Genomic DNA, 27,969 nt, shown 5'->3' on the forward strand with positions numbered 1-27,969 from the left:
GCCCAGGCATGTGGATCACTTGAGCTCAGGTACATGAAATGAGTTTGGAGAACGTGGTGAGACCCTGTCTCTCTAAAAAAGAAAAAAATTATCCATGTCTAGTGGCACATGCCTGTAATCTCAGTACTCAAGAGGCTGAGGTGGGAGGATCTGCTTGAGCCCAGGAGATAGAGGCTGCAGCGAGCGGTGATCATGCCACTGCATTGAAGACTGGGTGTGAGAGTGAGACTATGTCTCAGAAAAAAAAAGTGAAAGAAAAAGAGAAGAGAAGAAAATGAAATGAAAAAGAAAAAGAACCTAAGTTTATTCATCCAGAGTCCTAGATGTGAATGAGATCATTGTCCCCACCTGCTGTATAGGGGCTTCCTTTACAAATGTGATATTCTTGCTCATTTTCACACTTACTATATTTTATAATACAATAGTAATAACAAGAAGATAAAGGTAAGTTTAAAATGATAAAGTTTGACTGGCAGAAGAAGAAAAAGGACTGACCCTCTACAGCGGTCTAATTGTAATTGTGTAAAAGGGAGACAACTAAGAGGTGACCTTGGAAAAACTAAATACTTTGCATTATACTTAGCTTTCCAATAACTGGATGTAAGTTCCTGGCCAACAGAGTGACATGTTTAAAACAATCTATATGTCAGAGGGATTTGTTCACAGTGGTTAACGTATCCTCCGCTTTTAGGATTACATATGCAATGGTAAAAACTGATGCATGATTTTGGTCATTGGAGTGAGTGCTATTGCTAAACATAATCTCTCAAAATAATCATGTGATAAGCCTGGTTTCAAAAAGAGGGATGCATGACTTCAGGGGCCAAACAAGACCTTCAGCAAAAGCATGCCTCAAGAAGAAAGCAATCTGTATTATTTATCCTGTGATCCACAGTCTTTCTCCATCAGGTGATCCAATTTAACCGTGACTTAAAGTTTATTATCTGTGGTGATATGGTTTGGCTGTGTCCCCACCGAAATGTCAACTTCATTTGTATCTCCCAGAATTCCCACCTGTTGTGGGAGGGACCCAGGGGGAGGTAATTGAATCATGGAGGCAGGTCTTTCCCATGCTGTTCTCAAGATAGTGAATAAATCTCGTGAGATCTGATGGGTTTATCAAGAGTTTTTGCTTCTGCTTCTTCCTCACTTTCTCTTGCTGCTACCATGTAAGAAGAGCCTTTTGCCTCCAGTCATGATTCTGAGAACTACCCAGCCATGTGGAACTGTAAGTCCAATTAAACCTCTTACTTTTGCAAATTGCCCAGTCTTAGGTATGTCTTTATCAGCAGCATAAAAACAAACTAATATAGTAAATTGGTAGTGGGAGTGGAGCATTGCTGAAAGGATACCCAAAAATGTGGAAATCACTTTGGAACTGGGTAACAGACAGAGGTTGGAATAGATTGGAGGGCTCAGAAGAAGGAAATGTGGGAAAGTTTGGAACTTTCTAGAGACTTATTGAATGGCTTTGACTAAAAGCCTGATAGCAATATGAAAAATAAGGTCCAGGCTGAGATAGACTCAGATGGAGATGAGGAACTTGTTGAGAACTGGAGCAAAGGTGACTCTTATTTCATTTTAGCAAAGAGGTTGGTAGCATTCTGCCCCTGCCCTACAGATTTGTGGAACTTTGAACTTGAGAGAGGTGATTTAGGGTATCTGGTGGAAGAAATTCCTAAACAGCAAAGCATTCAAGAGGTGACTTGGGTGCTATTAAAGGCATTCAGTTTTATAAAGGAAGCAGAGCATAAAAGTTTGAAAAATTTGCAGCCTGACAATGTGATAGAAAAAGAAAAACCCATTTTCTGAGGCGAAATTCAAGCCAGCTGCAGAAATTTGCATAAATAACTGAGAAGCTGAATGTTAATCCCTAAGAAAATGGGGAAAATGTCTCCAGGGCATGCCAGAGGTCTTCATGGCAGACCCTTCCATCACAGTCCCACAGGCATAGGAGAAAATGATTTCGTGGGACAGACCCAGGGTCCCTGTGCTGTGTGCAGCCTGGGGACTTGATGTCCTGTGTCCTAGCTGCTCCAGCCACGGCTGAAAGGAGCCAAGGTAGAGCTCAGGCCATGGCTTTACAGGGTGCAAGTCCCAAGTCCTGGTAGCTTCCACATGGTGTTGAGTCTGTGAATGCATGGAAGTCAAGAGTTGGGGCTTGGGAACCTCTGCCTAGATTTCAGAAGATGTATGGAAATGCCTGGATGCCCAGGCAGAAGTTTGCTGCAGGGCTGGGATGCTCATGGAGAACCTCTGCTCCATGTGTGGAAGGGAAATGTGAGGTTGGAGCCCCCACACAGAGTCCCTACTGAGGCACCGCCTAGTAGGCCTGTGAGAAGAGGGCAAGCATCCTCCAGACCCCAGAATGGTAGATCCAATAGCTTGCATTGTTCACCTGGAAAAGTCGCAGACACTCAACACCAGCTCATGAAGGCAGCCTGGAGGGAGGCTGTACCCTGCAAAGCTACAGGGGCAGAGCTGTCCAAGACTATGGGAACCTAGCTCTTACATCAGTGTGACCTGGATACGAGACCTGGAGTCAAAGGAGAGCATGTTGGAGCTTTAAGATTTGACTGCCCTGCTGGATTTCAGACTTACATGAGGCCTGTAGCCCCACCCCCCCCCCTTTTTTTTAAACCAATTTCTCCCATTTGGAATGGCGGTATTTACCCAATACCTATACTCCCATTGTATCTAGGAAGTCACTAGTTTGCTTTTGATTTTACGGGCTCATAGGCAGAAGGGACTGACCTTGTCTCAGATGAGACTTTGGACTGTGGACTTTAATGCTGAAATGAGTTAAGACTTTGGGGGACTGTTGGGAAGGAATGATTAGTTTTGAAACGTAAGAACATGAGATTTGGAGCAGCTGGGGGTGGAATGATATGGTTTGGCTGTGTCCCCACCCAAATCTCAACTTGAATTGTATCTCCCAGAATTCCCACATGTTGTGAGAGGGACCCAGGGGGAGGTCATTGAATCACAGGGGCAGGTCTTTCCCATGCTATTCTCATGATAGTGAGTAAGTCTCATGAAATCTAATGGGTTTATCAGGAGTTTCCACTTTTGCTTCGTCCTCATTTTCTCTTGCTGCCACCATGTAACAAGAGCCTTTTGCCTCCAGACATGATTCTGAGAACTCCCTAGCCATGTGGAATTGTAAGTCCAATTAAACCTCTTTCTTTTGTAAATTGCCCAGTCCTGGGTATTTCTTTGCCAGCAAGTGAAAACAAACTAATACATCTGAATATTGAGTATTTTCAGTCTTGGTGCTCTAATTCCATTTTGCATCAAGATTGTTCTTACCATGCAAGTGACCTAATACAATAATTGTAGTTCACAACTATAGTCTTTCCATAAAATTCCACTTCTATTTCATAACTTCGTTCTGGTAATGACTCTGTGACAAGTTTATTTCTTCCTGGTTCTGAGGCTTTGGGTCCTGTCTCACTACTAATCTTCATGAGTCTTCCTACTTTATGAACAATGGCATCCTTGGAGATTATAAGAGCTGCCATCCATGTCTGCAAGAAAAAGACATTGTTCTAGGGGGGAAGTTCTATGCTGCATTCCTATTGAGCAGTCTTAAAAGAAAAATTACATACTTTTCCACCTTCAGAAACTCACATGGCAAAGCCTACCCAAACTCCAGAGGATATGCATAAGGTATTGCTCAAACTGGTGTTCTGCTTATGTTGGGGAATCACTGCAGGCTTTGTCTCCAGCTCTCTGCCTCCAAGCATAACCACCTGCCCCCATCTCCTCTTTATTTCCATCCCATTTCCTCCTATGGGGATTTTCCCTCATGGCTTGGAAGCTGATAATGCATTTAGTTTGCCTACCCAACATTTTGCTTTGACATTTTCCCCTTCAATTCTCTATTATCTAGCCCATAGGTTCTCTCTCCAACCATCACCACCATTCATCTACTAGTAAATAAAATGTCTCAGGAGTAGATTTGCTAGTTTCATCAATATACTAATGTACCACTAATTTTGGCATTCAGGCAAAGGACAGTACTTGATGGAACAATTCTATTCAAATCAGCACCCTGTTTCTCAAGATCACCGCCAGTGTGCCTGAGTGTTGCTCCACGCGTGCAAAGAGAGATTCCCATTTTAATAAAACTGTTATAATTCACTGCAATGGGCACATGCTGGCTAATCTCTATCCTTCCTGAAATTTTTTGTCTCCTTATTTGTTTTCAAATTTAATGTAACTAAGCCTTGTAGATCATATTCTATTGTTTCTACCCAAGAATATCAGCTTGCACAAATAATGGGCAAAATCATTTTGCGAGATGATCACATTAAGAAGACCTATATTTTGGAGTTAGGGACACTGGAGATTGACAGTAGAGGTCAGGAATATCAGCTTTGCTGTCAGGCAGGCCAGAGCTTATACTTTATTGCTTTCTAGTCACAGGAATTTGTATAAGTTTCATACCTCCAATTCTCAGTCATTCATCTTTAAAAATGGAAATAACAATATTTCTCCAAAAGATCACTATTAGAACTAAATGAGACATATTTATGTAATGCCACCTTGCTGGGCACATGTTATGGGATTAATGAATAGGAGCTCTTATTTTGTTGATATCAACACTCTTATTTGTAACTGACAAGAAGCTATATATCTAATAAAAAATAAAAACTTTGTTCCAAGTCAACGAAAATGAACATTTTTACCTGTAATATAACTCCAGGGTAGAACTAAATTCTGTTGCCAAATTCTATTATAACTGCATAACCTATTTTTCTAAATTACTGCAGAAAGCTTCACTATTGAAATAAAAATTCAAATAAATATTAAGCTGTAGAGTGATGGCTTGGGGATAGCAATCAGAGAATTTTCTAAATATAAACCGTGGATGTTCCTGATATTATTTTTTTCTCTCTTCACAGAGCAATGTACAAGTATATTTTTTCATTACAAATAACTCAAGGAAAAGAAACCATTGAAGATAAATGAAACATTGTATTACATTTTATGCCAGGTGAGAAAATATAAACCCTAATGTTCTTTCTTTAAAGCCCTGAGATTTCATAATGCAGTATTACAAGATAACACCTACTGGGGTTGTAGCATAAAATACAGGTTTCTAGTATTTGTTGTTTCTATTTAATGTAGTTAATAAAGTTACTTTTAAAGTTGTTTTGCAACCAATAATACAGTTACATAAATGTCATTGCACTTAAAGTATCACAAATAGCATATGATTCCAGGCCAGAAATGTAGTGCACAGCAATGTGAGAATCTTGTGCTTTTCCTTGGTGAGATATCTATTTAAATCAGCAAATAGGAATAAAGTGTAGTGCCTACAACAGATAAGAAAAACACACTTCAAATAATAAGGCAAAATGCATTGCCAGATAAAAACAAATGAAGATGCCGAATGCAGCTAATGAAATGCAATTGCTCCTTCAAGATATTTTTTGCATCTGTCCGGCCAAAACGGTAGGAGAAAATAATTTACAAAGTTGTAAAATACCACAGTGTTTGTGAGGAACCAGTCAGAAATCTAATCTCTATCTCTCCCCTTCAGCTGAGATTGAAGGCAATCAACACATTCATTTCAAACTGATATTTTCAGAGTGCTGGAAAGAACCATGTAAGGTACTTGCCCTAACTCCAGTCACAGGAGTTGTACTCAGATGTACTCAGAAGTTGTTCAGACACAGTGCAAGGAGCCTTGTCACCATGGTCTCCTGTCACCATGGAAGATGGGGTGGTGTCCCCCATGGAACATCTAGCCCCATGGGTGGGTACGTAGAAAAAGAACCTTGGGCCTGTGAGGCTGTCTGGAATACCTGAGACAAGAAGCATCTTGGAGGGCAATTTATTTAACTGCTCCCTTCACTCCAAGGCAAAAGAGAGAATCTGACACAGAAAGAGAAAAATCTGCAAAAGGCAGAAGCTTTCTTTGTCTAACTCAGTTCTGGCTCACTGACCGCTAGAAGAGTGTCTGGCAACAAAACTCAACTCAAAATGGATTAAATACTGAAACATAAGACTCAAAACTATAAACATGCTGCAAGAAAACATAGGGGAAATGTTTCAGAACATTGAGGTAGCCAAATATTTGATTGCTAAGACTTCAAAAGCACAGGCTACAAAAAACAAAAACAAAAACAAACAAACAAAAAAACACAAATGGACTATGTTAAACCCGAAACCTTCTGTATGGCCAAGAATACAATCAAGAAGTGATGAAAAAAAAATCTGTAGGATGGGAGAAAATATTTGCACACTATACATCCAACAAGAGACTAATATCCAGAATATACAAGAAACTCAACAGCTAAACAGCAATACACACACACACACACACACACACACACCCTGCTTAACACAAACACTCACAGAACAAATAATCCGGTTAAAAAGCGGGCAGAGGATCTAAATAAACATTTCTCAAACGAAGACATACAAATAAATGGCCAACAAATATATGAAAAAAAAATGCTCAATATCACTAATCGTCAGGGAAATACAAATCAAAACTATAATGAAATATCATCTCACCCCACTTAGAATGGCTATTACCAAGAAGACGAAAATAGTAAATGCTGGTGAGGATGCCATAAAAATGGATCCCTTGTACACTGTTGGCGGAAATATAATTAGGACGGCCATTAGGGAAAACAGTGTGGAGTTTTCTCAAAAAACTGAAAATAAAACTACCATATGATCCAGCAATCCCAGCACTGGTTATTTATTCAAAGGAAAGGAAATCAGTATATAAAAAGGACACCTACACTCTTTTGTTTATTGCAGCACTATTCACAATCGCTAAGATATGGAATTACCTAAATATTAATCGAGAGGTAAATGGATAAAGAAAATATGGTGTATACACACAATGGAATACTATCCAGCCATAAAAAGAATGAAATCCTATCATTCACAGCAGCCTGAAGGATATCATATTAAGTGAAATAAGTCAGGCACAGAAATAAATACTGTGTATTCTCACTCACATGTGGGAGCTAAAAAATATTGAGCTCTTGGAAGCAGAGAATCGTGAGTATTAGAGGATATGGAGAAGAGGAGAATAGGAAGAGGTTGTTTCAAATATACAAAATTACAGCTAGATGGGAGGAATGAGTTCTGGTAATCTGTAGTGCCATAGGTTGAATATGGTTAACTATAATTTATTTGTGTTTTGAAACAGCTACAAGAGAAGATTTTTGATGTTCATAATACAAAGAAATAATAAATGAGGACACACATGTGCTAATTATCCTGATTTGAGTATTATACACTGTACACATATTCAAAATATCACTCTGTATCCCTTAAGTATGTGCAATTATAATATGTCAACTAAAAAAATAAAAGAAAATATTTTTTAAATGAATGCCTAGAATATAAAAAAGGTCTTGGCATTTGGATATTAAATAAATGAATGAAAGAACAGAAACTTACAGGAATTTTCTTTCTTGTCATCAATTTCTAAAATGTCTAATGTAGAGCTACATGCATTATTTCATTAATTGTTACATTTCAATTGTTGAAAAACTGATTACCAAGTATTTTGTAAGTGAATAGATTACATCCATATAGGATTCTAACATGATCCACGGATTTAGGAAAGGCTTTTCTTGAGACATTAGTTCTGAAGAATACATACAAATCCATCATTTAGTGGGAGACAGCACTGGATGGGATGGGGAGCACCTCTGAAAGAAGGAACATTTGCAGAAATCGAGATAAAAATGACCATAGAACTTATGAGAAATTGAGAGAAGACTGTTACGACTAAAAGGAAAAGAATTAAGGAGAAAAATCCCCACAAAAAGAAGTGACATGGGTTTTCAGGACATCACACAGGGTCCTGTGGGCCAGGTTAAGGAAGTGAGCCTTAATCCTAAGAGCAACAGAAGCAGCAAGGGTATGATCTGGTTATATGAGCGTCTTTCAAAGGTCCATCTCATTAAATTGTGGAAAACATATTATGGGCAATAAGAGGAAGGCAACATAAAGCCAGACAGAAAACGTTTAGGAGAATATTGCTGGGAAGAGATGATTATGTATTTGGCTAGAATCCTGGTGCTGGATGTAAAGATAAGTAGAGAAATGGGGATTTCGGAGGTAAGATAAATAGGTGAGGGGGAAATGGTATGTGTGGAAAAAGATGGGTAGAAGGTAAATTCTAGGTTATCAACAGAAACAGCAGGGGATGGTGGAACCACCCCCTGCGAAGACATCCCTGCAGAGAGCATACTTATGGAGAAAAGTTCACTGAAGTTTAATTTTGGAAATGTTAACCTTGAGGTGCCTGCAAGGCATCATAGCAGAGGTGTCAAGCAGGCAGCTTAGAAATAGCACATGATGTTCACAAAAAGGTTTGGTCTGGATTTTAGAAGCTTTGTAGAGAGAATTAGGTTCCTTACTTCTTTTTTAAGAACGTAGAATATGGAAGTACTGATTTCTTTCAGATGGAATGCAGCAGTTCAGCTCCCAGAAAGGAAATGTGTTCAATATTTATGCTGGCTTCTTACCAGTGCTATTAACTGGGGAGGTGTCCAACTCTCTGTGGAAAGGTATTTTTTTGGAACCGGATGATTTCCTTTTTCTGTCTTATCATTTTCTTGCCTAACATACATTCTCATATTTTCTGTGGTTTTAAAGTTGTTTCCTGATGAGGAAACATTAATATATACTGGGGAAATGTTTCATTAAACAAAGTTAAAATTGATTTTCATATTGCAAGACATCTTGGAGTCACCAATACTCTAATATGTGAGGGCGACCATGTAATAACACATTTTCCAAATATTTAAACACCAACCACTTTCTCCAAGATTATCTTTGACAACTAGTGTTTTATAAATTATTCTTTGGGCAAATATTTGTTAAACAGTTGTCTTGCTTGGAGCAGTATCTTTTACTCAATAGTTTTATCCTGGTTCAAAAACCCCAACCTGGACTCAATGGCCCTTTCCCAAGAAATTTAATACAATTTTCCTGTAACACTTAAAATGCTCATTTTCTTTTCTGGTTATTAAAGCTGAAGCAAACTGGATGTTCCACTTATAACTCTGTGGCAGTAGTCATGTGGGAGAAGTTTATCATCTGTGTAGGTCACTGTCATCTTTCATTCTTATGGTAGTATTGGGTCTGTGTGAGGGTGTGTTCAGAGGTATGATTAAAGCAGTGGCCAGGAGAAGGGTGAACAGTGCTTAGTTTAGTTTTTCAGCTTGTGATCAACTATACATAGAACCACAGTAGTTTGCAGAAATGTAGTTAAGGATAGGGAGGGGAAAGAGTTCCCATCTTACTTTATTTACTGCTTCTATCATTATCCAAATTAATATCCATATTGCCTAAGATTCTGAATATAGTAATCCATATATAAAACTTTCTGATCTCAATCTATACTCTGAAAAATGATACCAATCAAAACACCGAATTCCACTTGTAAAAGCAATTTATTTTATACTTTTCTGCTGCTGGTGTTTTACAGTTTCTCCATTCATATGCCTCTAAGGTATAATACAATGAATATGCAAGAGATCTCCTTATATTAGAAATCTCTTTATATTAGGCTGGTGCAAAAGTAATTGTGATAACCTAATAATAACTTTGTTTTTCTTCTCTCTAGTGATTAAAAATGTGTGCATGCCCAAAATTCTAGAGATATAAATTAAAAGCAACAAAGCATAAATTAAAATAATGGTCCTGACAAGGACACTGATCAAAATAAAAAGAAAAATTCAGAGCAGAAATACAAGAGTTAACTCAGAGCAATTTTAGAATGGTTACTAATATTAATGTTATTTTATGTTAGATATTATTATAGGTACAAAATGTCATGAAGACATTAGTACAAAAGCGACTAAATATTACATTAAATATTCATTTAATTGCAGGCAAAGTATTCTGTACAACGCCTTGGAATATAATCAATGACCTATAAATGCTAGTTGTCATCATTTCCCACTTAACTCTTCTAATTCAATCTAATACAATTGGCCCACAAATCATTTTATAATCTTGAGTAAAGAATGAACAAAATTTCATTAGCCAGGATAAAAAAAATCAAGGTAAGTTTAAACTCTTTCAGACATGAGATACAAATTTCTCCTTCTGTGTCTCCTTCATTCGCTAAAAACTGAAATTGGCATCATCGTATGTTTAAAAAATATATAGATATTTTTACAAATACAAATGGAGAAAAAAAGAAAGAAGAATTCCTGGACTCTTCCATGTACTTGCTTTAGAGAATCTTTGTAAGTACTGGCTCCACAGTTGGTCCTTTGTGCAAAAAAAAAAAAAAGAAAATGAAAAAGATATCCAATTTCTCAGGTTTTTTTTTTTTTTTCTGAGACAGAGTCTCACTCTGTCCCCCAGGCTGGCATGCAGTGGTGCAATCTCAGCTCACTGCAACCTCTGCCTCCCAGGTTCAAGCAATTCTCCTGCCTCAGCCTCCTGAGTACAGGTGCCTGCCACAATGCTGAGCTAATTTTTTTGTATTTTTAGTAGAAACAGGATTTCACCATGTTGTCCAGGCTGGTCTCCAACTCCTGACCACAGGTGATCCACCTGCCTTGGCCTCCCAAAGTGCTGGGATTATAGGCATGAGCCATTGCACCCATCCCAGTTTCACAGATCTTGAAGTAATATAATACTTTGTTATATGTTCAAAAGTAATTTCTATTCTTATTATAAACTATATTTGAGGACAAACGATATGAGACTGTGAAATATCCTCAGAAGCTACTGAATGTAGGAAGATGCATATATTCATGTATTTAGCAGATAAAAATATGTTAGCCCTTAGGTTTATGTCATTCCATTCAGTTACATTTGTATCTTAATAATTGGCAGTATAATTGATTTTCAAGTTGACACTAGAATCAGAAAGCGCAATGCCTGGAAGATGGAAAAATTTCAGAGAGTGAACATAGTATGAATAGAACAGATCTGTGATGAAGGGACAACTTTGGAGCTTAGTACTTACTGCAAATTAGTATCTTATGTAACTTTGGTGATTAATAGACTCTGACCCTAAGTTTCTTTATCTGAGAAATGGGCTTAAGGATAATTAGATTTGAAGTTTTAGCAAGGATTAAAAATTAAATAATATGCATCAAATGAATGCCACATATTGGTCTGTTTCTACTCAAAAATCAATCAATGAGTACTTATTGTGTACCCAGGGCACAGGACTAATCATGGGGAAACACAAGTAAGCAAGACAGATCTATTTCCTAGACATAACCTGCCAGAGCATACAGAAAGCAGCTAAGTAAAAATACACATTTTAAAAATCTACTATCAGAAAAAAAAAATTGAGGAACATTCTTGAGAATAACCGGCTTGTACTCTTCACAGATGTCCAAACAAGAAAGATAAAGAAAGACTGAAGAATTATTTCACAATGAAAGACTCAGATAACATGAAAACTAAATGTAGTATATGAGTCTAGATTGGATTCTGGACATGAGAGGAATAAGTAAAAAGGATATTACCAGGACAATTGACAAATTTGAATATAAACTGCAGATTTGGTAATATTATATCAACATTAAATTTCCTGATGCTGATAACTTCGGTGGTAAGAGGGTATCCTTATTTTAAGAAAAGACACACTGAAGTATTTAGGGTTAAAAAGGCAAAATATTTCCAACAACACTTAAATAGCTCAAAAATATGGAAGAAAGAAGGGAGGAAGGAATGGAAGAAGAGATAATAAAGCAAATGGGAAAAACGCAAATAATTACTGAATCCAGGTAAAGTCTAGATAAGAGTTTTTGTACTATTGTTGTAAATTTTCTGTAAGCTTGAAATTATATAAAATGAAAATGTACTTTGAGGGAAAGTTGAAAAGTTTACAAGTATTCATTTTCTTGTTTCCTATGTCTTTACCCCTTGTCTCTCTAGAGTAAATTTCACAAATCTTATTTTGAATTTCCGCAGTAGATACAGAGACATTTTTGTAGGTTCTCCATATTGAGTAGTGCAGTTCTATCTCAATGGATTTGATGAAATCAATAATTTATATTATAGGACTTTAGGTAGAATGATGTTACAGGCTTGAATGAGCTGAACAACATCCCCTAACACCCTAAGATCTTTTAAACACAGCTTTTAAAGCTGGTGTTTTGTTTGGAAAACAAACTGAACTGGTAGTAAATTTTAAAAAGCATGTAGACATTTTAAAGCTAAGGAACTACTTTTCCTTCTTTCATATCATACCTGAGAGAAAGAGAAGCTTTAGGCTGGTAAAGATGCATCTGTGGCTTGCTTTCTATTTATTTATTCATTATTTTTATTATTATACTTTAAGTTCTAGGGTACATGTGCACAACCTGCAGGTTTGTTACATATGTATACATGTGCCATGTCGGTGTGCTGCACCCATTAACTCATCATTTACATTAGGTATATCTCCTAATGCTATCCCTCCCCTCTACCCCCTCCCCACAATAGGCCCCAGTGTGTGATGTGCCCCTTCCTGTGTCCAAGTGATCTCATTGTTCAGTTCCCACCTATGAGTGAGAACATGCGGTGTTTGGTTTTCTGTTCTTGTGATAGTTTGCTGAGAATGATGGTTTCCAGCTGCATCCATGTCCCTACAAAGGACACGAACTCATCCATTTTTATGGTTGCATAGTATTCCATGGTGTATATGTGCCACATTTTCTTAATCCAGTCTGTCACTGTTGGACATTTGGGTTGATTCCAAGTCTTTGCTATTGTGAATAGTGCTGCAATAAACATACGTGTGCATGTGTCTTTATAGCAGCATGATTTATAATCCTTTGGGTATATACCCAGTAATGGGATGGCTGGGTCAAATGGTATTTCTAGTTCTAGATCCTTGAGGAATCGCCATACTGTTTTCCACAGTGGTTGGACTAGTTTACAGTCCCTCCAACAGTGTAAAAGTGTTCCTATTTCTCCACATCCTCTCCAGCACCTGTTGTTTCCTGACTTTTTAATGATTGCCATTCTAACTGGTGTGAGATGGTATCTCATTGTGGTTTTGATTTGCATTTCTCTGCCTCGCCCTGCTTCAGCTCTCACTGGTCAGTGCTGACCAGCACTGACGGTCCGACACGCCCCAGTGAGATGAACCCGGTACCTCAGCTGAAAATGCAATCACCCATCTTCTGTGTCGCTCATGCTGGGAGCTGGATGCTGGAGCTATTCCTATTCGGCCATCTTGGGCGCCCCCACTGTGGCTTTCATTTTAATTACCCTAACATTTCTTGGACTGGTTTGGATTCATCACATCCAGCAGAGGCTCTATAATCAGAAATGCTCATCATATTCATTTCCTGATTTATTTGTAGTATCCATATAAACCTACTGTAAACCTATTGGTGTCAATTAGCAGGTTTACTTCTTTTTTTGTTTTGTTTTGTTGAGACTGAGTCATACTCTGCAGTCCAGGCTGGAGTGCAGTGGTGCAATCTTAGTTCACTGCAATCTCTGCCTCCTGGGTTCAACTGATTCTCCTGCCTCAGCCTCCAGAATAGCTGGGATTACAGGCTCCCAACACCACACCCAGCTATTTTTTGTATTTTTAATAGAGACGGAGTTTTGCCATGTTGGCCAGGCTGGTTTCGAACTCCTGGCCTCAAGTGATCTGCCAACCTCAGCCTCTGAGGCCAAGGGATTATATGGATTATAGTGCTGGGCTTATGGGCTTGAGCCACAGCCCCTGGCCTGGCAGATTTACTTCTAATTTTTTAGAATAAGTGTGCATGCACATGCCTGTGGATTTATGAGTTTTGTGTGAGTTACCGCATACAAATATGAAAAAATTTCTAAAAGAACACACATAAATTAAAATCTGTAAAGACTGTTATTTCAAATAATAGCGAAAAATTCCATACATTGTTTGATCTACAAAGAAAATGTTTACCTTTAACTTGTGAAAAGTGGGTATTGTAAAATACATAATCTAGATGTGATGTAATGGTCATTATTTTAAGCATTTGTTTAGCTTTTGTACTGTTTAGTCTCTTTTTATTTATTTATTTATTTATTTCAGTCCTGGGGAAGTAAATAATTTCTGGTCTTTTCTCCACAAATTTCTTAAAATTTGATAATCAAGATCATTTTTCCCCCCAAATTTACTGTCTTACATGTTGGCAGCAGCTTTATCCTAATGCCACTTAAGCATTTATTTAAAAAAATTGAATAAATAAAAATTCAAGTCTGGAACTTCTACTTCCAGGGATTTTGGATTATTTTATGACAGAACAATAATAAATAAATAAAAAGAGAAACTCAGTGCTGCCCAGTCAAAGCGGAAAGCAACATTGGGTAGAACACAGTCGATGCCACCACGGAGGGAGCGTTTAGACCAACCATAGCCCGAGGAAAATTAACCATCTCAGCAGTCTGAATATGAGTTTTAGCAAGTCCCTCCACCATGGGCTAAAGGGCTCTAGAGTTCTAAATAAACTTACAAGGCAGTCTAGGCCACAAGGACTCCAATTCCTGGGCAAGTCCACGTGCTGTGCAGTGTTCAGAGTCAGTGGACTTGAGATAAAAATGAGCTAGTGAGACACCAGCGTAGGAAGCCAAGGGAGGACTTGAGCCATCCCTCCCCCAGCCCCAGGCAGAAGAACTCTCAGGTCCTAGAACCCCATTCCTTCTGCCTGAGGAGAGGAAAGAGTAAAGAGGACTTTGTCTTGCATCTTCAATACCCATTTCAGGCCCTAATTGTTATACTATATTTCTAGACACACGCTGGACCAGAAAGGAACCCACTGTCTTGAAGCAAAGGGCCAAGTCCTAGCAGCATTCATCACCTACTGATTAAAGAGTTCTTGGGCCCTAAATAATCAGCAATGGTGGCCAGGCAGTACTTGCTGTGGACCTTGGGTGAAACTCAGAGCTATGCTTGCTTTAGGTGTGACCCAGCACATTCCAAGCTATGTTAGCTAAAGGGAAAGACTCCCTTTGCTTAGGAAAAGGAGAAAAAAAGTAAAGAGGACTTTGCCTCACAGCTTGTATACCAGCTGGGCCACAGTGGGGTAGAGTACCGAGCGTTTACTGGGGTCTCTGATTCCTGGCCATGCTGCTTGATGGTGTTGCTAGACTTGGCTTGGGCCAGAGGGGAACCCACTCTCCTGAAAGGAGAGACACAGATCTGGCAGCTTTCACTAAAAGCTGACTGAAGAGCCCTTGGGCCTTAAGTGAATATCAGCGATAGCCAGCAGTAATCTCCATGGGCCTGTGGTAGTGGTGGCCATAGGGAGAGACTCCTCTGCTTGTAAAAAGGGGAGGAAAGAGTGGTAAGAACTTTTTCTTGTGATTTGGGTGGCAGCTTAGCCACAGTAGAATGAAGCACCAGGTAGATACCTGATACATTTAGGCTATGTCCCCACTAAAATCTCATCTTGAATTGTAATCCCCACTTGTTAAAGGAAAGACCAGGTGGAGGTAAATGGAGTCATAGGAAGAGTTTCCCCCATTCTTTCTCACGGTAGTGAGTTCTCACAAGATCTGATGGTTTTATAAAGGGCTCTTCCCGCTTTACTTGGCACTTTTCCTTCCTGCCACCTTGAGAAGGAGGTCCTAGCTTTCTCTTCATCTTCAGCTGTGCTGAACTGTGAGTCAAGTAAACCTCTTTCCTTTATAAATTGCCCAGGCTTGGGCAGTTCTTTATAGCAGTATGCAAATGGACTAATTAAAACCCAAGGTGCTTGACTCCAGACCCTGGTCCTGGATGACATCTTTGGACCGGCCTGGTGCCAGGGAAACTCATCATCCTGAAAAGAAGGAAACAAAGCTGGCTGGATTCACTATCTGCTTATTGTAGGGTCCTTGGGCTATGAGTGAACATAGGCAGTAGCCAGGCAGTAGTCACCACAGGCCTTGGGCAGGACTCAGTGCTATGCTGGCTTTGGGTCTGACTCAGCATAGTTCCAGTGGTGGTGGTGGCTTCAGGGGTACCTGTGTCACCCCTATCTCAGCTCCAGACAGCTCAGAAAGGAATAGAAACTCCATTTGTTTGGGTGAAAGTAAGGGAGCAGAACAAGAGTCTCTGCCTCATATTCCAGGGAACTCTTCCAGGTTTTACGCAAGACCTCCAAGCCAGTACCTCTACACGTCTGCAAGAGCTACTGTGTTATTGAGCTTGGGTGTCCCCTAAATACGGCTGCAGTGATGAAAGATTTACATTACAGCACCCAAGACCATCTGAATACTTGGAAATGCTTCCCAAGAAGGACAGGTACAAATAAGCTGAATTATGAAGGTAAGAATAATATATATAATTCTTCAATGCTCTGACACCAATAACATTGACAAGCATTAAAACCATCCAGGAAAACATGACTTCACCAAATGAACTAACTAGGCGTGAGTGACCAAACCCAGAGACACAGATGTATGTGACTAATAATTCAAAATAGCTGTTTTGAGGAAACTCAAAGAAATTTAAGATAATTCAGAGAAGGAATTCAGAATCCTATTAGATAAACTTAACAAATAGATTAAAGTAATTTAAAATAATCAAGCAGAAAATGCAATTGACATACTGTAAAATGCATTAGGGTCTCTTAGCAGAATTGATCAAGCAAAAGAAATAAATAGTGAACCTGAATACAGGCTTTTTGAAAATATACAGTAAAAAGACAAAAGAGAAAAGAATGAAAAATAATGAAATATGCCTGGAAAACCCAGAAAACAGCCTCAAAGGGCCAAATCTAGGAGTTATTGGCCTTAAAGTGTAGACAGAGAGAGAGGGAGAGAGAGAAATTGAGGTAGAAAGACTATTCAAAAACATAACAAAGAACTTTCCAAACCTAGAGAAAGACATCAATATCTAAGTACAAGAAGTTTATAGAACACCAAGAAGATTTAACCCAAAGAAGACTACCTAAGGCATTTAATAATCAAACTCCTGAAGATAAATATAAAGAAAGGATCCTACAAGGAGCAAGAGAAAATAAACAACATGCAATGGAGCTTCAATAAGTCTGGCAGCAGAATTTCCAGTGAAAACCTTATAGGCCAGGAGAGAGTGTCAGGACATATTTAAAGTTCAGAACAACAACAACAACAACAACAACAAAAAACCTTTCATCTTAGAATAATGTATCCAGTAAAAATGTTCTTCAAACATAAAGGAGAAAGAAATCGTTTTCCACACAATCAAAAGCTGAGGGATTTAATCAACACCACACCTGTCCTACAAGAAATACTAAAGGGAGCTCTTCAGTTTGAAAGAAAAAGACATTAGTGAGTAACAGGAAATCATGTGAAGGTACAAAACTCACTGCAATGGTAAGTACATAGAAAAAACACAATATTATAACAAACATTTGTTATATAATTGTGGTGTATAAACTACTCATACCCAGAATAGAAAGAGTAAAAGATGAACCTAGCAAAAATAATAACTACAACAGCTTAAGCCATAGCATAACAAATAAATGGAAAAAACAAAAAGTTTAAAAGTAGAATGATGAAGTTAAAGTGTGGGTTTTTTATTAGTTTTCAATTTACTTGCTTGATTTTTGTTTGTTTATGCAATAAATGTTAAGTTGTCATCAGTTTAAAATCATGGGTTATAAGATATTACCTGAAAGTTTCATGGTAACTTCAAATCAAAAAACATAATGGATACACAAGAATAAAAATAAAAGATGAAAATGTACCACTAGAGAAAATCACCTTCCTAAAAGGAAGACAAAAAGGAAAGAGGGAAGAAAGAGAAGGCCAAAAAAATGAAAAAATGGCAAGAGTAAGTCCTTACTTATCAATAATAGCATTTAATGTAAACAGACTAAACTCTCAAATCAAAAGACACAGACTAGAGAAATAGATAAAAAAACAAGACTCAATAATCTGATGCTTACAAGAAACACACTTCACCTATAAAGATACATACAAACTGAAAATAAAGGGATGGAAAAAGATATTTCATGCCACTGGAAGCCAAAAAAGAGCAGGAGTGACTATGCTTATATTAGACAAAATAGATTTAAAAACAAAAACTATGAGACAGAGAAAGTCACTATATATAATGATAAAGGGGTCAATTCAACAAGGAGATATAACAACTGTAAATATATATGCACCCAACACTGGGACACCCAGATATATAAAGCAAATATTATCAGAGTTATCAAGAGAGGTAGATCCCAATACAATAATTGTTGGAGATTTCAACATCCATTTTCAGGAATGGAAATGTCATTTAGAAAGAAAATCAGCAAAGAAAAATTGAACTTGATCTGCACTAAGAACAAATGGACCTAATATATATTTATTATTTTCATTCAATGGTTGCAGAATATACATTCTTTTCCTCAGCATATGAAACATTCTCAAGGATAGACCATATAATAGGACAAAAAAAGTCTTAAAAATTTCAAAAAAAGAAATTATATCAAGTATCTTATTTGACTACAATGGAATAAGGCTAGCAATCATTTGGAAAGTATGCAAATCCATGGAAATTAAACAATATGGTCCTGAATGACCAGTGGGTCAATGAAAAAATTAAGAAGAAAATGTAGTAAGTTCTTGAAACAAATAAAAATGGAAATACAACATATAAAAACCTATGGGACACAGCAAAAGCAGTACTAAAAGGAAAGTTTATAGTCATAAGTGCCTATATAAAAAGTGTTAAAACTTCAAATAAGCAACCTAATGGTATATTTTAGAGAAGTAGAAAATCAAGAACAAATCAAACCAACCACAAGTTACAAGAACAGGAATAATAAACATCAGAGTAGAAACAAATGAAATTGAAAGGCTAAAACAATACAAAAGATGAACAAAATGAAAAGTCATCTCTTTGAAATTATAAAGAAAGTTGATAAGCTTTAACTAGACTAAGAAAAAAACAAAAAGGATCTAAATAAACAATGCTAGAGATGAAAAAGGGACGTTACAACTGATACCACAAAAATTCAAACCATGATTAGAAGCCATTTTGAGCAACCATATGCCAATAAATTGGAAAACTTAAATAGATAAATTCCTAGACACACAATCTACTAAGATTGAACTGTGAAGAAATCCAAAACCTGAATAAGTGACTGACAAGTAATGTGATCAAAGCCATAATAAGAAAGTCTCCCAGCAAAGAACAGGCTAGGACTCAACGGCTTCACTGCTGAATTTTACCAAAGATTTGAAAAAGAACCAATATCAATTTTAATCAAACTATTCTGAAAAGAGGAGAGGGAATACTTCCAAACTCATTATATGAGATCAGTATTACACTGATAATAAAACCAGAAAACACCTCAAAGGAAAAAGAAAGTAACAGGTCAATATCCCTGATGAACATTGACACAAATGTCCTCAACAAAATACCAAACAACCAAATTCAACGATACATTAAAAAAATCATTCATCATGACCAAGTTGGATTTTTTTCCAGGGATACAAGAACGGTTCAACATACAGAAGTCAATCAATGTGATATATCAGCAGAATGAAGGACAACAACCACATAATAATTGCACTTGATGCTAAAAAAAGTTTGCTAAATTTTAACATTCCTTCATAATAGAAACTCTCAAAAACCTGGATATAAAAGGAACATACCTCAACATAATAGAAGTCATATATGACAGACTCACAGCTAGTATCATACTGAATAAAGAAAAACTGACAGCTTTTCCTCTAAGATCTGGGATGAGACAAGGATGCCCACTTTCATCACTGTTGTTCAACATAGTACTGGAAGTACCAGCTAGACCAATAGGACAAAAGAGAGAAATAAAGGGCATCTAAATTGGAAAGGAAAAGGAAAGAAGTAAAATTATCCTTGTTTGCAGATGATATGATTTTATATTTGGAAAAACCTACAGACTGACAGAAAACTATTAGAACTGATAAGCAAATTCAGTAAAGTTGCAGGATACGATATCAAAATGAAAAAATCAGTACCATTTCTATATGACAACACTAAACTATCTGAAAAATTTATCAAAAAAGTAATCTCATTTATAATAGCTACAATTAAAATTAAATATCTAGGAATAAAATAAAAAAGTGAAAGATCTCTACAATGAAAACTATAAAACATTAATGTAAGAAATTGAAGAGGTCAAAAATATGAAACAGTATTCTATGTTCATGGATTGGTAGAATAAATATCATTAAAAATGTATATATTACTCAAAGCAATCTCTATATTCAATAAATGCCTATCAAAATACCAATAACATTCTTCACAGAAATAGAAAATATAATCCTAAAATTTATATGGAACTGCAAAAGTCCCAGAATAGACAAAGCTATGCTGAGCAAAAAGAACAAAACTTGAGGAATCACATTACCTGACTCCAAATTATGCAACAGAGATAATGTAAGGAAAACAGTGTGGTACCAGCATATAAACAGACATATAGACCAGGAATAGACAACCCAGGAGTAGATCCATACATCTACAGTGAACTGATTTTCAACAAAGGTGCCAAGAATATTCACTGGGGAAAGGACAATATCTTCAATAAGTGGTGCTGGGAAAACTAGATATGCATATACAGAAGAATGAAACTAGACCCCCACCTCCTACCATATACAACAATCAAACCAAAATGGATTAAACACTTAAATCTAAGATCTTAAACTAAGAAACTACTAAGAAAAAATTGGAAAAACTCTCCAGGACACTGGTCTGGGCAAAGATTTCTTGAGTAATACTCTACAAGCACAGGCAACCAAAGCAAAAATGGACAAATGGGTTCACATCAAATGAATAGCTCCTGCACAGCAAAGGATACAATCAACAAATTTAAGAAACAGCCCACAGAATGGAAGTAAATATTTTCAAGCTATCCATCTGACAAGGGATTACTAACCAGAATATATAAGGAACTCAAACAACTCAATAAAAAGAAATCTAATCCAATTAAAAATGGCAAAGATCTAAGTAGACATTTCTCAAAAGAAGGCATACAAATGGCGAACAAGGATATAAAAGTGTGCACAACATCACTGATTATCAGAGAAATGCAAATCCCAACTACAATGAGATATCATCTCATCCCAGTTAAAAGGATTTTGTCCAAAAGACAGGCAATAACAAATGCTGGCAAGGAAGAGGAGAAACGGGAACCCTTGAACATTGTTGGTGGAAATGAAATCAGTACAACCACTATAAAGAACAGTTTGGCAGTTCCTCAACAACACTAAAAAGAGAACTGCCATACAATTCAGCAATACCACTGCTAGATATATACCCAAAAGAGAGAAAATCAGTATATTGAAGAGATATCTGCACTTCCATAGTTTGTTGCAGCACTACTCTGCCAATATTTGGAAGCAACCTAAGTGTCCATCAACAGACAAATTGATAAAGAAAATGTACATATACACAATGGAGTACTATTCAGCCATAAATATAATATCCTGTCCTTTACAACAACATGGATGGAACTGGAAGATATGTTAAATGAAACAAGCTAGGCACAGCAAGACAAACTTCCTATGTTCTCACTTATTTGTGGGAACTAAAAATTAAAACAATGGAACTCATGAAGAAAGAGTAAAATCATGGTTACCAGAGGTTGGAAAGGGTAGTGAGGATAGGAATAATTAATGGGTTCAAAAATATGATTAGATAGAATGAATAAGACCTAGTATTTGATAGGACAACAAGATGACTACAGTCAATAATGATTTACCGTACACTTTAAAATAACCAAAAGCATATAGTTTGGTTGTAACACAAATAAAGGATAAATGTTTGAGGTAATAGATACCCCAGTTACCTTCATGTGATTTTTACATATTGTATATTTTTATCAAAATACCTCATGTGCCCACTATGTACCCACGAACATATATACCTACTATGTACCTACTATGTACCCATGAAATACATATATATATACCTACTACGTACCTACTAGGTACCCACAGAATATATATATATATACCTACTATGTACCCATGAAAATTTAAAACAAAATTAAAGTGAGATTGGCAATCAATACCTGCTCTTCCACTGAGTCATCTGATTAACTACACAGGACAAGATGCAGACGAGCCAAGCATCAAGTGTATTGAAAAAGCCAAACATACTTGAAGGGTAATATGAAGTTTTCAGCATTTCCACAGTTCTAGGGAGACCAGACTTCTACTTCAGAGCGTTCAAGGAAGAATGGCCCTAGCAAACACTCAAGCTCTAATTAGGATACCTTGAGGGATGTACCATGTATATGCAGAAAATTAGAGGTATCCAGAACCTTACTGAAGCTGCAAACTAGCCTAAGTCATTTCAAGATCTGATCAGATTTGAGTAATATAGCTCTTTTTGGCCTGCAAGAGGCTAGGTTAAATTATTACTAAAATTTCTCATTCAGAAGACTGGTAATGAAAGCAAAATTTTTTTAGAGAGATTAATAGCATCAGAAGAAACAATAGGCAACAGAAATATATCCACATGTGACACAAATACTACAGTAATAAGGAAACAAATTTAAAACAGTTTTGATTAGTATCTTCAAACAAATGACCAAGTGGAGAATTATAAGAGGATGATCACATGGAGAATTTTGAATTGAAACAGTACAATAACTAAAATTCATAGTATGATAGAGGGATGCAGCTCAAGATAAACGATCTGGAAGATAGATCAAAAGAAAATATCTAGACTGTAAGAGGAAATACACAGAAGAGTATAGTAGACACACTATATGTAACAGATAATCACCAAAAACATGTGCTACATTGCCTATGGTTGTGTTATTTTTAACAGCCGCAAACTTTCCATCAACCCCAGAATGGGTAAATATATTTTGGTACATTCATATAATGGAAAACAATTTTGCACTGAGAAATAATAAACCAGCTGGGCAGGTGGCTCACGCCTGTAATCTCAGCACTTTGGGAGGCCCAGGCGGGCGGATCATGAGTTCAGGAGTTCGAGAATAACCTGGCCAACATAATGAAACCCCATCTCTGCTAAAAATGCAAAAATTAGCCAGTTGTGTTGCATGCCTGTAATCCCAGCTACTTGGGAGGCTGAGGCAGGAGAATTGCTTGAACCTGGGAGGCGGAGGTTGCAGTGAGCCCAGATTGTGCCTCTGCACATCAGCCTAGGCCACAGAGCAAGACTCCGTCTCAGGAAAATAATAATAACAATAATAATAATAATAATAATAATAATAATAATAATGAACCACTGCTACATATAACAACATTGATGAATCATTCAAACATGATATTGTATGAAACAAACCAGGTACAAAAGAGTACATGTTGCATGATGCCATTTAAATAAACCTCAGTATTAGGTGGAACTAATCTATGACTATTATTAGAGGAAGATTGATTTCCAAGGGATAGCACTGTGGGGGCTGTTAGGGGTGTTGGTAATATTCTATTATTTGACTCAATGGTAGTCACACAGATATGTTTGCTTTGTGGAAATCCATTGAACTATACACTTATGATTTGTGTTTGTGTGCTTTTATATATACATACTACATTTCAATTAACAATTTTTTTTTTTAAATAAAGCTTGAGTATGATGGTGATTGGGTGGTTCTACAGATAATAAAGTTCCTTTGAATAGTGGTTATATTTGGCTTTCAAGAGATGCAAAGAATTAATCCATGGAGAGAAGTTCAAAGATGAAAAACAGTAATAAAAGATGGGGTGGGAACTGTGTTTGCAGGTCTGCCTAAAAGACTACTCAGGGCCTGGTGTGGTGGCTGATGACTGAAATCCCAGCTGTTTTTGAGGCCATAGTGGGAAGATTGCTTGAGGACAGGAGCTGGAGATGATCCTGGGTAACACATGAAAACTCCATCTCTAAAAAATATATATATATAAATAATCATAATAATAATTAACCAGGCATGGTGGGGCTGTCTATGGTCCCAGTTACTCAGGAGGCTGAAGCAAGAGAATCACTTGAGCCCAGCAACTGGAGGTTACGGTGGGCCATGATCACACCACTGCACTCTAGCTTGGGCAACAGAGCAAAACCCTGTCTCTAAAAAAAAGGAAAACAATCAAACAAAAATGATGATTCAATAGCTCTGTACATCTTTGGAGAAACGAGCAGAATGGAGGCTGTTTAAGGGCAAAGACACTGCCCCACCAATTCTCTCCTCTGCTTTTCGTTCAGCAGACCTGGAGATAGTTGGTATAGCCTAAGGCAAGAATAAGATACACTAGATATTAATAATGACACTACTATAGAATTCGTAAATAAATAATAAATCAGATCAGTCTTCTTTTCCAGATAGAGAAACACTTCAACTATTTTTACCCTGTTCTGTTTTGTGTTTTTATTAATCATCTCCAGAGGTAGGATATCTTTGAAGCCTTTTATGCTGCTTTTTTTTTATCTTTATTGTAATCTCTTAATTCTAGACTCAGCTTCTTGAGAGCAGCGTTGTTTCTTACTTTGTTGCAAATGTACATTCACCAATCAGGCTCTTGTTAAAGAGTAAGTACTAAATGAATGTTTGCTGTCTGTCTGTTACTGGTATGATCTAAACCCAGGATTTAAATTAGGGTCAATATTGTGGAATACTAGATATGCTACGTGTTTTGCTTTTGCTTTTTAATTTATTTATTTTTGCTTTAAGGGGGAGAAAACCCAGGAACTATGCCATCATTGGCAAAAGTAGATTAGGATGTGTGTGTTCTGATGTGACTTAAGTTATCACTAAATTGTCTCAGAGCTTAGAAGTTTGTCTGTGATCTGAGACATATGTTTGTAATCAGATTTAGCTTTTGTCTCCAGACCAGGCCTGATATTAGTAAAATTTTCCATATGTGTTCTTATTCAGTTACTCTTTTATGAGTACAAGACATTTCTATTATGTCTGTGTCTCTAGATAGCTCATTGTAAATTTAATCAAATTTACATTTTTAAGCAAATTGGCAAATTAACACCTTGAAAAGTCTTCTTGGGGAGCAAGGCTAGATGGTACGTGAAAGGCATGTTTAGGTGCTCGGTATTATGACAAATGTTTCCTGCGTAGGTGACCTTGACTGTATAAAAATATTCACAAATATTCAACATTAAAAAAGTACACTTTTCCCAAGAAAAGTAAAATCCATGAAAAAACGAAGCATATTTTCTTCATATTAATATCTAAAATTGGAACTTTAAGTTTGAAAGCTTATTTGCTCAGTATACAGCTTCCAGAATTCAGGCTCACCAGCTCCAAAAGCCCACTCAATGGACATGATGACACTTAGCACAAGAGAAAATAGTTGTGACTGTCTCCAGTACATGCCAATATTTTTTCAATGGTCACCACCCTGACCAAATGATACACAGTTAATAAATCATTTGCCTGTAGAATAGCCTGGGCTGGGTCCAAACATTTTTAAAAAGGAGGATATGGGGGGCCATGGGTATTTTGTTATTGCCCTGTATAACTGCACCAAACAGAAGGGGGAAAAATACCCCACAAAATTCTGTGCCATTATATTATGTACATATTATGTAGACACCCATGCAGTCATTCAACAAGCATATTGAAAAAAATCTCAGTATCACTGATCATTAGAGAAATGCAAATCAAAACCACAATGAGTTACCATCTTATGCCAGTCAGAATGACTATTTTTCAAACGTCAAAAAGTAACAGATGCTGGTGAGTTTGCAGAAAAATGGGAACACTTATACCCTGTTGGTGGGAATGTAAATTACTTCAACCATGTGGAAAGCAGTATAGTGATTCCTCTAAGAGCTAAAAGTACAACTATCATTCAACCCAGCAGTCCCATTAGTACATCATACCCAGAGGAATAGAAATTATTCTCTCATAAAGACACGTGCACATGAATGTTCAGTACAGCACTATTCACAATAGCAAAGACATGGAATCAAACTAAATGCCTATTAAAGACAGATTGGATAAAGAAAATGTGGCACATGTATACCATGGAATGCTATGCAACCATAAAAAAAAGAATTAGATCATCTCTTTTGCAGGAATATAGATGGAACTGGAGGCTATTAGCCTTAGCAAACTAACTCAAGAACAGAAAACCAAATATTACATGTTCTCACTTATAAGTGGGAGCCAAATTATAAGAATTTATGAACCCAAAAAAGGAAACAACAGACACCGGGGTCTAGTTGAGGGGGGGAAGAAAGAGGAGGGAGAGGAACAGAAAAGATAACTATTAGATACTGGGATTAATATCTGGATGATGAAATAGTATATATATAATATGTACATAATATATTATTCACATAATTGATTAATATAATTATGATTGATATAATTATATTATATAATTATATTATATATTAATATATGATTAATAGAATTAACCATAACCATATATTTTTTCATTAAATAAAATCTTACCGGTAACCCACTGTAGACCTAAGAAAAACTGAAGTGTGAGATTGAACTTTTTATCCAATATTTGACAGCTAGTTAGCAACTAAGCTGAAACCACAACTCAGTTACGGCGGCTCACAATAAGTAAGTTTTCTCCTAACAAATTGTTGGGCTAGTTTTTTACAAAATGTGTGGATTTAAAGTTTAATATAAATAGAGCTGGAATAAAACTCCTGCCTCACTTCATTAAACATTTACTTTCTTACAAGGTTCAAGTATGTTTGTCTCATAGGTCCTTGAAATGGCAAATAATAAAGACTACTACTTTTCAGATATTGTATCTCGGCAGAGATGCTGATAAGAGAAAGAGAGAAGAATGACGTTTTTGCAGAAAGACTGGAAATAAGAGGAGATAAGTAGAGAAAGAGAGCACCAGGATGGAAAAATATGTCTTGCCTTCGCCAAATGAACTTGTGCTTCAAAACATTGTATGAGCATTGGTCATATATGTTTGCATAGAGAGTAACTACTGCTGTTGTGGTGGCTTTAAAATTCTTTGCTACTCCTCTCTTCAAAAGGTGTAACCTAATTCTCCCTCTTCTTGCTTATGGGCTGGACTCAGTGACTCATTTCTAGTGTACAAAATATGGTAGAAGTGATGCTGTCTGACTTTCAAGACTAGGTCATAAAAAGCATTGTGATATCTGAGCAAGATGATAAACTTCCTTTTTAGTTCTTTGAGCCTTTTCTAGGTTAAGCTAGCTGCCATATTGTGGGGTTATTAAAGCAGCCTTATAGAGAGGCTCTTGGGGCAAGGAACTACTAAGGCCTCTTGCCAACAACCAACAGTAACTTTCTGGGCATGTGAATGAGCCACCTTGTAAGTAGATCCTCCAGCCCCAGTCAAGCTTTCAGTTAACTTCAGCCCCGTCCAATAACTTAACAGTAACTTCACAAGAAACCTTGAACTAGAACAACCCAGCTAAGTCACTTTTGAATTCCTGACTCATGGAAACTGTGACATAAATTTTTGTTGTTTTAAGCCACTAAACTTTGGGGAAATTTATTACATAAAAGTAGATAATAATACAATGTAATAATGTAGATAATGAGTAAGAGCGTTGAAGTGAAAAACAGTGTCATATGAACTTATAAAACACAACTACTCTTGGAATGAACCACATGAAATTGCTGATTTTGTAGATCACATATCAGCCATATGGTTCAACCTTCCTTTTTAACTTTTATTTTCGGTTTGGAGGTTCATATGAAAATTTTGTTACATAAACACATGTCCCAGGGGTTTGTTATACATACTGTTTCATCATCCAGATATTAATCCCAGTATCTAATAGTTATCTTTTCTGTTCCTCTCCCTCTTCTTTCTTCCCTCCTCAACTAGACCCCAGTGTCTGTTGTTTCCCTTTTTGGGTTCATAAGTTCTTATAATTTGGCTCCCACTTGTAAGTGAGAACATGTAATATTTGGTTTTCTGTTCTTGAGTTAGTTTGCTAAGGCTAATAGCCTCCAGTTCTATCTATATTCCTGCAAAAGAGATGATCTAATTCTTTTTTTTTTTTTATGGTTGCATAGCATTCCATGGTATACATGTACCACATTTTCTTTATCCAATCTGTCTTTAATAGGCATTTAGTTTGATTCCATGTCTTTGCTATTGTGAATAGTGCTGTACTGAACATTCATG

The 27,969-nt window shown here is 36.9% G+C and overlaps 1 protein-coding gene and 1 long non-coding RNA gene across 2 annotated transcripts in view; one reads left to right on the forward strand and one right to left on the reverse strand.

Moving 5' to 3' along the window:
- LOC105505814 overlaps positions 1-27,969 on the reverse strand; it is a 496,421-nt gene that overhangs the window by 77,404 nt on the left and 391,048 nt on the right. The window lies entirely within an intron of this gene.
- Positions 1,175-26,750, forward strand: LOC105505783. Its single transcript, XR_001000803.1, has 4 exons — positions 1,175-1,228; positions 4,908-4,999; positions 24,328-24,403; positions 26,557-26,750. It is a non-coding gene; the product is annotated as an uncharacterized LOC105505783 (long non-coding RNA).

Source organism: Colobus angolensis, unplaced genomic scaffold (genome assembly GCF_000951035.1).
Source record: "Colobus angolensis palliatus isolate OR3802 unplaced genomic scaffold, Cang.pa_1.0 Scaffold129, whole genome shotgun sequence".
NCBI classification, from domain to species: Eukaryota; Metazoa; Chordata; class Mammalia; order Primates; family Cercopithecidae; genus Colobus; species Colobus angolensis.